The sequence below is a fragment of the Protopterus annectens genome, chromosome 8.part0 (assembly GCF_019279795.1).
Source record: "Protopterus annectens isolate FY-2018-M chromosome 8.part0, PAN1.0, whole genome shotgun sequence".
NCBI lineage: Eukaryota > Metazoa > Chordata > Ceratodontiformes > Protopteridae > Protopterus > Protopterus annectens.
Window position 1 is genome coordinate 733,619,679 of NC_056741.1, and position 14,323 is coordinate 733,634,001.

Consider the following 14,323-nt stretch of genomic DNA (forward strand, 5'->3'; position numbering starts at 1 on the left):
TTTAATTCCCGAACATGTTCCTTTTCTTTTATGTTTTTCAGCTGGTGGAGAAATTGAGGATAACCAGTTCTAGTTTTGGAGGTGTCTGAAAAGGCTTTCCAAATTCAAGGGTAAGTATATTACAGTTGTATATTTATTATTTATTTATTTAGTTCTTTATTGCATTTGTTAATGGGATAGTCTAACTGGGCAAACAGATGCCCATTTTCAATGAAGTCCCAGGAAGAAAAACTCCACAGTAGTTACAAGTTAGGCAGATAACATACAGGTATTTAAAACAATATTTTACAGAAACAAATGAACATACACAGAATTTAGTAAAGTATGTATAGTGGCTAAAAAGTATTTAAAAAGATTGATATTTAGATATACAGTATGCAGTATGTTTTCCAAGACATATTAGGAGTTATGGCACTCAGAGCTGACAAGGACAGAGGTACAAGCTGATGGGGGAGGCAGAGAAGAGAAAAGGATATGAATAAGTCTGACGAAAAAATGTTTGAGTTTTAGGAAATTATAGCAGAGTAAGGTAAGGACTTATCCAGGAGTAGAGCATGAACACAGCCATTAATCTGATAGGTATTACTTTAGCTGATTTTTGGCCGATTTAGCATTTTCAGTTTGTGCAGCAGCTTGTGGTGGAGAGTTCTACATTTTTGCAGAATAGGGGGAGGACAGTGTGTCTCCAGCAGAGTTTTTGGACTTACTTACAGTCAGTAGCTGCTTGTCAATAAACTGTAGTGGTTTTTGGCGTTGTGTTGTTGGAGCATGTTGATTAGGCTTGGACACTTTTCAGGGAAGTATAGGAGATTGTGGTAGTCACTAACTGTGAGTGAGTTAGGAAGTGCATAGGTGGAGCTGCTGAAGTTGTTTAAGATGTATACAGTGGTGAGTTCATTAGCTGTGGTTTGAGGAGAATTTGGCAATTTAATGTAACACTGGTCTAATGATGAGAGTGAGGTGGAATGCAGGTTGAGGAGTATGAAGGCGGCATAAGGAAGGGTAGGGAGAAGAAAAGAAGATGCTATGGCTGTTCTGGATTTGTCTGTTAAGCAGAGTTTGATCTTGCAGAAGATCACTAGTTTTGGTGAGTTATCTTTGTTGCCTATTTTATGTGGTGGTCGAATTTCAGACTGTCATCAGTGATGATTCCTAACAGTTTGGTTTTGGTTACTAGTTCTACTGCAGTAGTATTGGAGGAGGTGATGGTAAATTGGCTTTTGTGGGGAGCTAGTTGCTTTGGGATGAATAGGATCATTTTTCTTTTTCTTTTTTTGGATTTAATAGTAATTGTGAGTCTGTTAGCCATACCTCAAAGGATTCCTGTGTTAGATGTTGCAGTTTTTCTGGATTATTTTCAGAACAGATTAGTGTAGTGTCATCTGCATACTGTATGCTGGATTCATGTTTAGTTGCAGTGAGCAGAGAATTGATAAAGATATTGAACAGCAGAGGACCTAAAACTGAACCTTGGAGAAATCCAGTTGTTACAGGGAGAAAGGAAGAAATGTCATTTTCCCATCTGACTGCCTGCATCCTGTAGGAAAAAAAGGATAATGATGATGAGATAGGCCTAAAGAAGATAGTTTAAGGAATACTTTTTAATGGAATACAGTGTCAAATGCCTGGGAAGGGTCAAAGAATATTGATGAGATTGAATCACCATTATTCCTACTCTGGTTGCCTGCAGTGATGAAGTTTAGAAGTGCAGTGTGTAGTACTATGGTGTGGGCAGAAGCCATGTTGCGTTGGGGTGGGAAAGTTATTATCTGTAATAAAGCTGAGGACTTGTCTATGAATACACTTTTCTAGTATCTTTGACAGAGTGGATAAGATGGATATAGGCCTGTAGTTAGAAATGTCTTTAGATTTTCCTCCTTTGTGCCCTGGGCTTACCTCATAGAAACATACACTTTTGTATACTGGTGGTTGACATATGTCATACTATGTGACTGCCAATTGTTTTATGTTACCTATGATTATGTCACTGTTTTGACATCTGTAGCTGTGTACCAATGGCATGGTCCACACGTTGTCCTGCAATCCTCTGTATGGTAGGTCATACCCACCATCTCCTTGCATTTCCCCTAGCCATACATCAGTGCATTGCTTGTGCCTCAATCCACCTTCATGATCCCTTTTTTCACCTTTGCACAACATGCAGTGTTCTCCTTTCATACACACAGGGGAACTGCTTATCCACTTTGTTGTCCTGCCCCTTGTGGCACACTGACTACAATAGTACCCTTTAGTCTAGCAGGTATATCATCTACATTGTCATTGCATACCTAACAATATTTTCCTCTTCTAGGTGCTTTTATAGCTCACATTTTACATAGTATTGCTATTTTCCCCTTTTGTCATTCTCTCTATATCTCTTTATTGCTCACAATTTTCCTTTGTTTGTTGTTTGTTGCTTTCATTGCTCTCCATTTATGTTACCATTTTCTAAAGTGCCACACTGATATGGCTGTGGGTGGCAGTGGTCACTTCTCTGTTGACCTGCCCTGACATCCCTTGCTGAATCTTGGCTGCTTCCAAGCCTGCCTCTGCTTGGGTGATGTAGGTCATAGAGTGAGAGGCAATCTGGTGGGTAGTGTGGTGGCCACAGTGGTCTGTCACCTTTGGAGGATCTAGGCTGTCCATATGATGATGCCAATGGTAAGTCACAGTAGATAGATTATGTTGTTATGCCATTAATGGACCAATGGCTTGATGCCAGAATTGGCTACCTAGAACTTGTCCTTTGTGTGACTGGTAGAGCTTCACCCCTGTTTTCCACTATATTCTCCTTTCTTGCATGGTTCAATCCCATTCTCTATCTTTAAAACATCCCGGCATGTATTCTTTATATGTTTCAATACTGGTTATATTAGGTGCCCATCATTGTGGCAAACATTCGCTTTTTTGTAAAATGTCAATGCATAAGAAAATATAAGTGGTGTTGCAATGTTTGTGTTATTTGGTGTTACTATGTTAGCTAGTGTAAAGTATACCCACAAATGCAAACTCGGAAATATTGCAGGCCCTGTTACGTAATACAATCATCTTTGAGACTACCATATTTCAGAAAGTAACACTATTTGCACTTAATATTATATTATTTTATACCATTGCGTTATGTAGTGGAATGCAAAACCCATAAAGGCAAACTTACACATCTGTAGTTTAATACAATAAGGGAAAAGTTACAGATATTTCATGAATCTGGTTTAACTGACAGGATAGTTACCAAGTATTAAATGTGACGTACTGAGTCCTGTTTCAGGGTATACACAGCCATAGAAGTTATATTTTAGAAATACGCCAGTATCAGGGAAGAACCATCAACATATTTCCCTGTGGGCAGAGTTTCCACACCCATTATGTGTGTGTGTTGGGAGGGAGGTCTACATTTCCACACTCCTGCTACTTAATCCTGAGACTACCGCATCTCACTTATTATTTATTTTATAATGAAATGGCTGTTTTAATGCAAAATAGCCTTTTTAGCACTTTCAGCCTTCTGTATTCAGGGAACTAAATGTTGGTGAGTTTCACTTCAGAGGCTGATCATCTTTCAAATGATGTAGGCATATTCACACTGCATTATTCCAGTAACTAAATTATCTTCCAAACATATAAGGGAAAAAAAGGTTTTTTTTTTTTGGTTCCAACCCAACTTTTTTTTTTCATTAGGATTGTAATGAGGTAGCAGACTTTAAAAATGTCTTGCACACTGCTCTGTTAGAAATACTGGGTAAGCTAATTGGTATAGCTAAGGAAATACATATTTTTTTGAGTTGTGACACAATTGGAATTGCCTAGACATAGTAAGGCCTTCCAAAGTTTAATTCTGGTGGCTGCCAAAAAAAGCAAATTACTAGAAAATGGAAATTGTCTAAACTAAACATACTAGTAGTAGTGAATATAGTAACAGAAATAAAAGAACTGGAAGTGGGATCTTTAGAAAAGGGTAGGAGAAAATTACATAGGAAAAATGTGAATTGGCGGAACAATACATGCAGAATAATTTTTTGGAGGAAGAATGAGGTTTAATGGAAGGCAGGAATTAAATGAGCTGTATAATGGTTGAATGACAATAGCTGTACCGAATATATGTGCTGTATAATGTTTGCAACTGAAAATATGTCAATATGGTTTGTTTTCATTTATATAAATGATAAATCAATAAAGATGTTTCTTGTTTAAGAAAAAAGACTGTGACCAGTGAAGTGGCCATGGCTACCGAGGGTGCCGATTGTGGCAAAACTCCCAGGTGGTGTATGAAAAAAAATCTAAACATTTTTCTTTATCTCAAGCACACAGACCGCCTTCCACTCCTGCAGTGGAGTTCTTTTGAGGGTCCCAAGTACAAGGTGGGTGTCTGTTGCTGCCTTGTGAGGGTGGTGATCATTGCCAAGGGAACCATCTGCACTGTTGGGCAATGCAGGCTTCACTTGTGACCTCCAATGGCCCACTTTGACGTTTGTTGTTAGTGGGAAGAGGAGGTATGAGAAAATACTCCAGAGTTCTACAATAAGTATTCATGTCAAGTGCATTATATTGTAATTCAGTCTTAACTATTCAGCCAAATGCAGGGCATTTAATTCCTGAACATATTCTTTTTCTTTTATGTTTTTCAGCTGGTGGAGAAATTGAGGATAACCAGTTCTAGTTTTGGAGGTGTCTGAAAAGGCTTTCCAAATTCAAGGGTAAGTATATTACAGTTGTATATTTATTATTTATTTATTTAGTTTTTTATTGTATTTGTTAATGGGATAGTCTAACTGGCAAACAGATGCCCATTTTCAATGAAGGCCCAGGAAGAAAAACTCCACAGTAGTTACAAGTTAGACAGATAACATACAGGTATTTAAAACAATATTTTACAGAAACAAATGAACATACACAGAATTTAGTAAAGTATGTATAGTGGCTAAACATTTTTACAAGATTGATATTTAGATATACAGTATGCAGTATGTTTTCCAAGACATATTAGGAGTTATGGCACTCAGAGCTGACAAGGACAAAGGTGCAAGCTGATGGGGGTGGCAGAGAAGCGAAAAGGATATGAATAAGTCTGACGAAAAAATGTTTGAGTTTAAGGAAATTATAGCAGAGTTAAGGTAAGGACTTATCCAGGAGTAGAGCATGAACATAACCATTAATCTGATAGGTATTGCTTTAGCTGATTTTTGGCTGATTTAGCATTTTCAGTTTGTGCAGCAGCTTGTGGTGGAGAGTTCTACATTTTTGCAGAATAGGAGGAGGACAGTGTGTCTCCAGCGGAGTTTTTGGACTTACAGTCAGTAGCTGCTTGTCAATAAACTGTAGTGGTTTATTCTCCTTTCTTGCATGGTTCTATCCCATTCTGTATCTTTAAAACATCCCAGAATGTATTGTTTATATGCTTCAATACTGGTTATATTAGGTGCCTGTCATTGTGGCAAACATTTTCGCTTTTTGTAAAATGTCAATGCATAAGAAAATATAAGTTGTGTTGCAATGTTTGTATTATTTGGTGTTACTGTGTTATCTAGTGTAATGTATGCCCACAAAGGCAAACTCAGAAATATTGCAGGTCCTGTTGCTTAATACAATCATCTTTGAGACTACCATTTTTCAGAAAGTAACACTATTTGCACTTAATATTATATTATTTTATACCATTGCGTTATGTAGTGGAATGCAAAACCCATAAAGGCAAACTTACACATCTGTAGTTTAATACAATAAGGGAAAAGTTACAAATATTTCATGAATCTGGTTTAACTGTCAGGACCAAGTATTAAATGTGACGTACTGAGTCCTGTTTCAGGGTATGCACAGCCATAGAAGTTATATTTTAGAAATACGCCAGTATCAGGGAAGAACCATCAACATATTTCTCTGTGGGCCGAGTTCCCACACCCATTATGTGTGTGTGTTGGGAGGGAGGTCTAGATCTCCACACTCCTGCTACTTAATCCTGAGACTACCGCATCTCACTTATTATTTATCTTATAATGAAATGGCTGTTTTAATGCAAAGTAGCCTTTTTAGCACTTTCAGCCTTCTGTATTCAGGGAACTAAATGTTGGTGAGTTTCACTTCAGAGGCTGATCATCTTTCAAATGATGTAGGCATATTCACACTGCATTATTCCAGTAACTAAATTATCTTCTAAACATATAGATGTGGTCACACTACATTAGCCCAGCACTATTCATTCATTTCTTGTTTGTCTCCAGATCTTCTCTTAATCTTTTTTTTTTTTTTCAAATCATATCAGCTTAACTACTGCTATTTTGCAAATCAGAATAAATCTGCGGTCTCTTCACGTAATATATGTTTATTCTACAGTTCATTGTAATGTAAACTTTTCTTTTTACACACATTTATAAAGCTGCACTTGTAATGAAACAGATTTCTAATTAACAAGTAAAACAAAGTCCTGTAACGTTTAACATGCTCCTTTTTATATTGCATTTCGCTGACTACATAAAACCATTTTAGACAATATACCAAATCATCAACTAACCCCTTTCCTTACCTGGCTTTTATTTTTCTTTTACCTTTAAAGGAACATTAATTGAAGAGAAATGTAAATAGGATCATGCTACAAAGAGTAATTTCTTTACCTAATCTATATTATATTTTTTAAAAAAATAACAAAAACAAAATAATTTGCATGCCTTTTGTAAAATTGTTTGATAAAAAATTACTAGTCTTCCCATTTTTAGTTTACATTCTCCATTATTCTTCTTCATGCGCATTTTCTGTGTCTATGATATAAATGCATTGCCTGTTTCAGCATGAAACTCGATCATGTTGGGTTATTGTTTCCCCACTGCTCTATTTCATGTAGCACATATTTCTTTCATTAATTGTCTTTATTTTCTATGACAAATATAGCTGTTCCCAATTCTCTGTGATGTTTTGTTGCCATTATGCAAGTCTTGTACATCTTCTTTGGAGATGGACCTCCAATATCCTTAGACATGTCCTTTTTAATGCTTTGCTTTCTAAAACTTTACTTTGTGAAAATTCCTTTTGTTGTTCATGCAACTATTTTCAGACATATATTCTTAGTAACAATACAGATATGCCTAGGCATGGCATGGGTCTCACCACAGTGTTTCCAGCTTTTTCCTGCTTGGACTCGCATATATCTTATTATAGTAAGTGAGTCCAAAAATACCTTGTACTTTTCCAATTAAATATTTTCTGTGTGGGAATTAAAACATATAACTTGTGAGTCAGTATGATTTCTCCATGTAGCTTTCCTGTTCTCATTAAAAGCACCAAGATAATTATTACCAAAATTGAAAACATCAAAGTGATGACTAATAGCATGAAACACTAAGTCATAGTTGGTTGAAGACAGAAAGTGTTTAAAAGTGCAAAGATATAGTTTGATTATATTTTATAAAGCATCTCAGAGCCAAGTGCAGTGTACTTCAGCTGAATTAAATCTGGTCATTTTGTGTAAAAAACAACAAATACTAAGTTGTCAGTTGTCCTGTTTGGAGGTGTACACTGAGAGTATTTTATGATTATCACTGCAGTACACTCTGGTTAACCCAGTAAAGTGATATAGATATATGACAAACCTGAGTATTTGTATTTCTGTGTACTTTAACAGTAAGCATTTGTGCTAGTTCTTGTATGCTTGATATTGGAGGCAACATGAAAGAAAAAGCAGGTAGGATGTACAGTTTATGGGTGTTAGAAGGCATGTATCATATGTCATGAATGAACTAAGGTAATCACAGACAAGTAAATTATATTAAATTAAAAATATACTGTACATGCTTTATTACTGGCATTTTTTGTAACTTAACTCCAAGGTCACACAACCATGGAACTTGTTCCCTTCTCCATGGCTCTATGACCTAAGATTAGGACTTTAAAAACAATGGCATATGGGGTGCAACCCCCCTACATGGGAGATATAGGATGTCTTGCCCCACAGACATAAATGCAATTCAATGATTTTCTATAACTGTGATAAGCAAACTATGTGCTTGTTTTTTTTCAGATAAGTATAAGCAAGTTTTTATTCACATACAAAAACTCATAAACAAAGACATTGGTAATCTCCGAACTCTGGACCCCACCCAGTTCGGGTTTGTAAAAGGCAGAGCATGTCTCCTAAACTTGATAGACTTCTTTGAAGCAGTCATCAAAACCATAGATGAGGGTAAGGTGGTTCACACAGCCTATCTAGATCTCGCCAAGGCTTTCTACACCATCCCCCACTCTAGAATTATAGATAAACTCACTAAACTAGGTATAAATCCCTATGTCACAAGATGGGTTGCCAACTGGCTCATGGACAGAAACCACACTGTGAAAGTAGCAGACTCCAAGTCTGACTTCAGACCAGTGACAAGTGGAGTACTAAAGGGTTCAGTCCTGCGTCCGCTCCTGTTTGGTATCTACTTCTCTGAAGTACAGGCTAACCATTCATTGTACTGTAGAAAAAACAGGTAGGATGTACAGTTTATGGGTGTTAGAAGGCATGTATCATATGTCATGAATGAACTAAGGTAATCACAGACAAGTAAATTATATTAAATTAATAATATACTGTACATGCTTTATTACTGGCATTTTTTGTAACTTAACTCCAAGGTCAAACAACCATGGAACTTGTTCCCTTCTCCATGGCTCTATGACCTAAGATTAGGACTTTAAAAACAATGGCATATGGGGTGCAACCCTCCCACATGGGAGATATAGGATGTCTTGCCCCACAGACATAAATGCAATTCAATGATTTTCTATAACTGTGATAAGCAAACTATGTGTTTGTTTGTTTTTCAGGTAAGTATAAGCAAGAGCTATGACAAAAAGGAAATCTCTATGCAGTCATCTCCTTCTTACTGCCTTACTGCTAATGAAGTTTGCAGATGACTGCAAACTAGGAGCCATAATCAAAACTCCTAACGATGTGGACATCCTACAAAAGGGCCTCACTGAGACAGATGCCTGGTGTCAAAGCCATGGCCTGAAGTTTAATGCCAAAAAGTGCATTGTCATCCCCTTTGGTAAAAACTCTGTACCCATGAACTACCACATATGTACCCATGAACTACCACATAGGTGGTAGTCTATTTAACAACGAAAGTGTGATAAGAGACCCTGTGACACAGGTGGACAGTAGTCTCTCCTTTGATAATCACATTGCCACAGTGGTCAGAAAATCCTTCTGTGTGGCACACCTCATCACAAAAGGTTTCTCATCCAGAAAAAAAGAGGTCATTGTTCCCCTCTACTCATCAGTCATTAGACCCATTATAGAGTACAGCACCCCTTTTGGTATGTACCTCACAAGACATCTACAACAACTGGAGAGGCCACAGAAATACCTCACAAGTAGGATTACTAGCCTCAAACAGATGCCCTATGCAGACTGTCTCAAAAAACTCCAGCTTTACTCCGTCACATATTGTCTATGCAGTGGCAATCTCTGCCTAACATACAAAACTGTGTCAAACCCAGAGCTGTTGGACATTCTCCACTTAAAGAAATCCCAACCCCTCCAATCTACATGCTGTAGGGACCTAAACCTTGTCACCACAATAAACAGAACATGCTGGAGGGATAGATTCCTGTCCCAGAGACTTCCCATAATCTGGAACAGACTACCTATCTATGTCAAACAGAGCTCCTCATTAGCACTCTTCAAGAAAAATCTTGATGATTGGATGGGAAATAGGAAATTCACCCCGGGGATCACTTTTGTGGCTCTGCTCAACAGGGGCACAGGAAAATAATGTTCTTGGGTGGTGAAAGCCAAGGTACCTTTTTGGCTAGGCTTATATAGGCCCTAGGGCCAATAGCGTAGTACCTGCCTATGAACCTATGAACATCTGTGAAAAAATATCTGGGACTTGAAAAGGCAGTAAGAAGGAGATGACTGCATAAAGATTTCCTTTTTGCCATAGCTCTTTTTCTATATATGTCTTTTCTTCAAGTTCTTTCCAAATCATGTCCTTAAGGGGAAAGAGATTAGTATGAACAGTTTGTGAACTTCATTCACGATGTCAATCCCACATATTCAAACTCTTTCGATCTCAACTTAAATAGAAGTCTTCCTGATTTCACTCACTTATAACCTGGTATGATTATTTTGAGTTTGCTTTTCTCTAATAATGTTCCTGACATGATTTATGACAACCCACAGTGGTCCTAAACATGAGCTAGGTTCTAGCTACTGCACTAACATATTTGACTTACAATAGCATAGCTTGTTTTGCCTGTGTTCTCACTCTCTGTCCCAGACATTTTTACATCATCTGATTACTGAGTGACTCTATGCATATGGCAAACAGCAGAAGAACAGGGGGCATCCATGTCTGGCGATTTAACACTGGCAAATATACTTTGCTACTCTCTTGTTCACTTGGATGTGATACAAGGGAGGCTTGTGTTATATTTTGCATTATTTTTCATTAACATCTCTTCAAGATCAAATGTTGTATTGTGTAGAGATACTGCGTTTCTGAATTAAAATAAAAAGTGAGAATTTCTGATGGGCTTAGATTAAGATACATTTGTGAAGCACATTTTGCTATAAGGAAAATTTTGGGAAACACTGTTGGAAATCTTTTCATAAGAAACAAGCAGGTATTAATAAGTATGTATGGTGTGGTAGTAGGATAGGATATATAGAGTGGAGAGTGTATAGTGGGCTTCAAATAAAGAGAAGATGGCAGGAAGTGCTACTTTATATAACAAACTGGTTTGTTCATACTATAAGAGATGCAAGTTATTGTTGATGCATGATATTTTCCAGTGTGTATAATGCTTTTTAATGCCATCAGAGAAATCGCACCTCACACTATGCTCAACAAGTGCCTGAACCTCTTGCCTTTTCCTGGGGGGGGGGTTAAGCCAAACCCCTTCATTCCTTTCCCTCTCTGCCTGGATCCTCTAGTGCCAGGAACTGCTTAGCAATCTCCCCTCACCTAGGTCAGGTCACAGTCTGGGCTCCATCCCTCTGCGTCATGAAGCCAGGCTTTATTGGCTACCAGTTTCTAGTCCTTCAACAGTTGACAGAGCCTACCTGCAGTCTTCCTTAGGTGCTACACTTGTCACTGTACTACAGGCACCTTGGATGGTTCACATAATCCTGCATTTACCTTTACAGTGCAGCAATGCAGCATTATCCTGTAGGATTAACATGTGCAATTTTCAGTTATGAAATTTGACATGTTCTGAAGTTTATTTTGTTTATTTAAGCATGGATGTTCTCGCATTATACTGTTGTACTTATATTGTTAGATTGCTACCTTTTTTATTTATTACATTACAGCATATTGATGCTTCATCTAACCAGAATTATAGGGTATGACAAGCTAGTCATTTTTCTATGTGCTGCCAGTGAGTTCAAATTACTATTAGTACAAAAATTCTGCTCCCAGTTAGGATGTGAAACTCAGTTTTGATCTGCAATTTATATACGGATACACACTAATGACTACTGTGGTCTGTACTTTTAATATGATGGGGGGTTGGGAGGGTGTCTTAATGGCTAAGGTGTTTGCCTTACAAACCCAAGGTGCAGGGCTTGAGTCTCACAAGGGATAATTGGCTAGGCTTAAAATGGCTCGCAAGGGCAGTTAGCTTAGTACTAAACTATGAACCTATGAACCTATGCTACATTCCTAACCATTATAGGCATTTGTGAATTGATGGCTCTTATCATCACAGTTAGGCACTGCAAACTGAACCTGTACTGTGAATACCTTTTTATAACTTTCCTTCCTTGTCAGATGCATTTCAGAGCCTGCTTCAGCACTAGGCGACCTAGGCATTTGCCTGGAGGCTGCTGGCTTGGGGGCGCCCACTAGCCGGGGGACTACCACAAAACTTACATTTCTTCTTTAAGGACACACTCTGCAGGCATCTTTAGTAGTGTCTGTGCACTACACACACATTTAAACACTGGAACATCGTGAGTGCAGGATTTGTAAACATGGAGAATTGCCAATCTGAAAGAGACGAGCAAACATGGCGAATGGGGAAGGTGTGTGTGTGTGTGTGTGTGTGTGTGTGTGTGTGTGTGTGTGTGTGTGTGTGTGTGTGTGTGTGTGTGTGTGTGTGTATAAAATGCCTGGTTAGAGGGGCAGAGTGGTTAACTTATTAAGACTCAAACCCTGTACCTTGATTACTGGAGAGTAGAGCCTGAAGCCTCTACAGCAACTACCAAACTGTCATTAGCAGGTATATTTTCAAGAACTGTTGAGTTTCAGTGCATGTTCAAGGAATGTTAATTTTCAAGGGAAGAGAAGTTTTCTATTGCTCATGCTACATCTGTTTTCAATGTGTAACCATTTTGTTTAGCAAATGGCCATCATCAGTGTTTGTGCATATGAAAGCAGTGTTAGTAGCACAAGATAGCATACTTGCTTTTGGTGCAGAAGGCTGTGGGTTCTACTCCCTCCATGTAGATGGACTGCTGATATTGCAGTGCCCTTTAAGGCAGATTGCAGGTGCTGCATGCCTGAGTGTGTCCTCCTTTGTATGAGATGCCTAGCAACTATGAAACTCTTGATAGTTTGATAGCCATTCTCTATTGCAATATTACCAGCTTACTAATTTTTTTAAATATAACATGGACAATTTGTTTTTCAAGGGTATCAGACACTGAATTTGTACATGAAAAACTGAGATGTAAAGTTGTTTGCTAGCAGCAACATCTTCATTAGTTATAGGTCTCTTTAATGTAGAATTATTCAGATGACTTTTACTTCTGCAGTGGTTGTGTATATTGACTCATATTGGTGGATTGTAATGACAGACATTCAAATGTCTTTTTGTGGTAGAAATGTTCTGTAATGGGTAGTTTTGTTATTATTGGTTCATATGTTTTATTTCATTGCTTACTGGAAAAATGTTCCACCTACAAATTTAAAACATGCTGTAACAAGTGGTGCTGTATTATACAAGGAATATAATTTAATATAATCAGGAGTACTTGTTTGGCTTGTTTGTTGTACTCTGCCTGAATATTGCTGATCTCTGTCTGCATTTTTCCCCACCCACCCAACTGTTGTTGTATTCTTAAACTTTGTGGCTTTTAAGTTGCCCACCCCTACTATATAAATCTGATTTTGGACACTTCTCACATTCCCATCTCATAAGCTCATTCTACTGAGTACAAAGAGATCAGTTAGGAAAGCCCACCCCATTAGTTTCTTAAACCTGAATTATCTTCTGTTTCCTCCCTTTCCAATTAACATAAACAATGCACTTTATTCAGCTGCTTTTACTGTATTTATGTTTCTTCCAACTTTATTACTTTATTTTGCTTTTTGCTGCTTGTTCTTAAAAGTGTTCAATTTCACTTATTCTGCTGCATTTATTACTGCTTGTTAGTAGCCTGATTAAATTGTAACTGTTATTCTAAGCCTCCTGTTTTGGTTTAAGCACTTGGGCTTCAGGCCATTTGTCTTACATTAAGAAGGTTTGTAGTCTACACTCTTGTGGCAAGAGAGGTAGCTTACATTATTCTAAGCTGGGAATTGCTGGTTGAAGGCTTATCGTGTCTGTTATTCTAAAAGTGCCTTAGGTTTGGTTTAAGCACTTGGGCTCCAGGAAAGTTATTTTACATTAAGATGGTTTGTGTTCTAGACTCTTGTGACAGGAGACTGTAGTCTACGCCCTTCTAAGCTGGAAATTGCTGGTGAAGGCTTATTGTGCTTGTTATTCTAAGTGTATTTGTTCTGGTTTAAGCACTTGGGGTCCAAACCAGTTATTTTACATTAGGAAGATTTGTGGTCTAAACTCTTGTGGTAGAAGAGGATCGCTTATTCACGTCTAAGCTAGGAATTGCTAGCTGAAGGCTTATTGTGTCTGTTATTCTGATAGAGTCTTAGTTCTGCTTTAAGCACTTGTGCTCCAAACCAGTTATTTTACATTAGGAAGGTTTGCAGTCTAGACTCTTCTGGCAGGAGAGTATAGCCAAAACCTTTCTAAGCTGGGAAATGTTGGTGAAGATTTATTGTGCCTGTTATTCTAAGTGTCTTTGTTCTGGTTTAAGTGCTTGAGTTCCAGACAAGTTATTTCACACTAGGAAGGTTTGTGGTCTACATTCTTGTGGGAGTATGCTACTGAATTGCTGCTTTATTTAAACTGATTTTGCTGTTGATACTGTGATTATCTGCACTTTGGATTTGTAGTACTTCTGCATTTTATAGCATAGGCTAGATTCAGGCTTGCTGAATCTAGACTGGTATAATTTGAGCACTAAAACCAGCCATCTTACATTAAGAAGGCCCTCCTGCACCCTTGTGGCAGAACTGTGCAGCCAAGGACCCATCTGAGTTGGGGACTGCTGGAATAAGAG

The 14,323-nt window shown here is 37.9% G+C and overlaps 1 protein-coding gene across 4 annotated transcripts in view; it reads left to right on the plus strand.

Annotated features, from left to right (window-relative positions):
* Window positions 1-4,629: 4,629 nt before the first annotated feature.
* The window catches only part of LOC122809006 (membrane-associated guanylate kinase, WW and PDZ domain-containing protein 3-like), a 1,354,602-nt gene continuing 1,344,908 nt past the window's right edge, over window positions 4,630-14,323 (plus strand). For all 4 annotated transcript variants that reach the window (XM_044080191.1, XM_044080192.1, XM_044080193.1 and 1 more), the window contains exon 1: window positions 4,630-4,694. The gene's annotated coding sequence lies outside the window, so the exon portion shown is untranslated. The remainder of the gene's footprint in view (window positions 4,695-14,323) is intronic.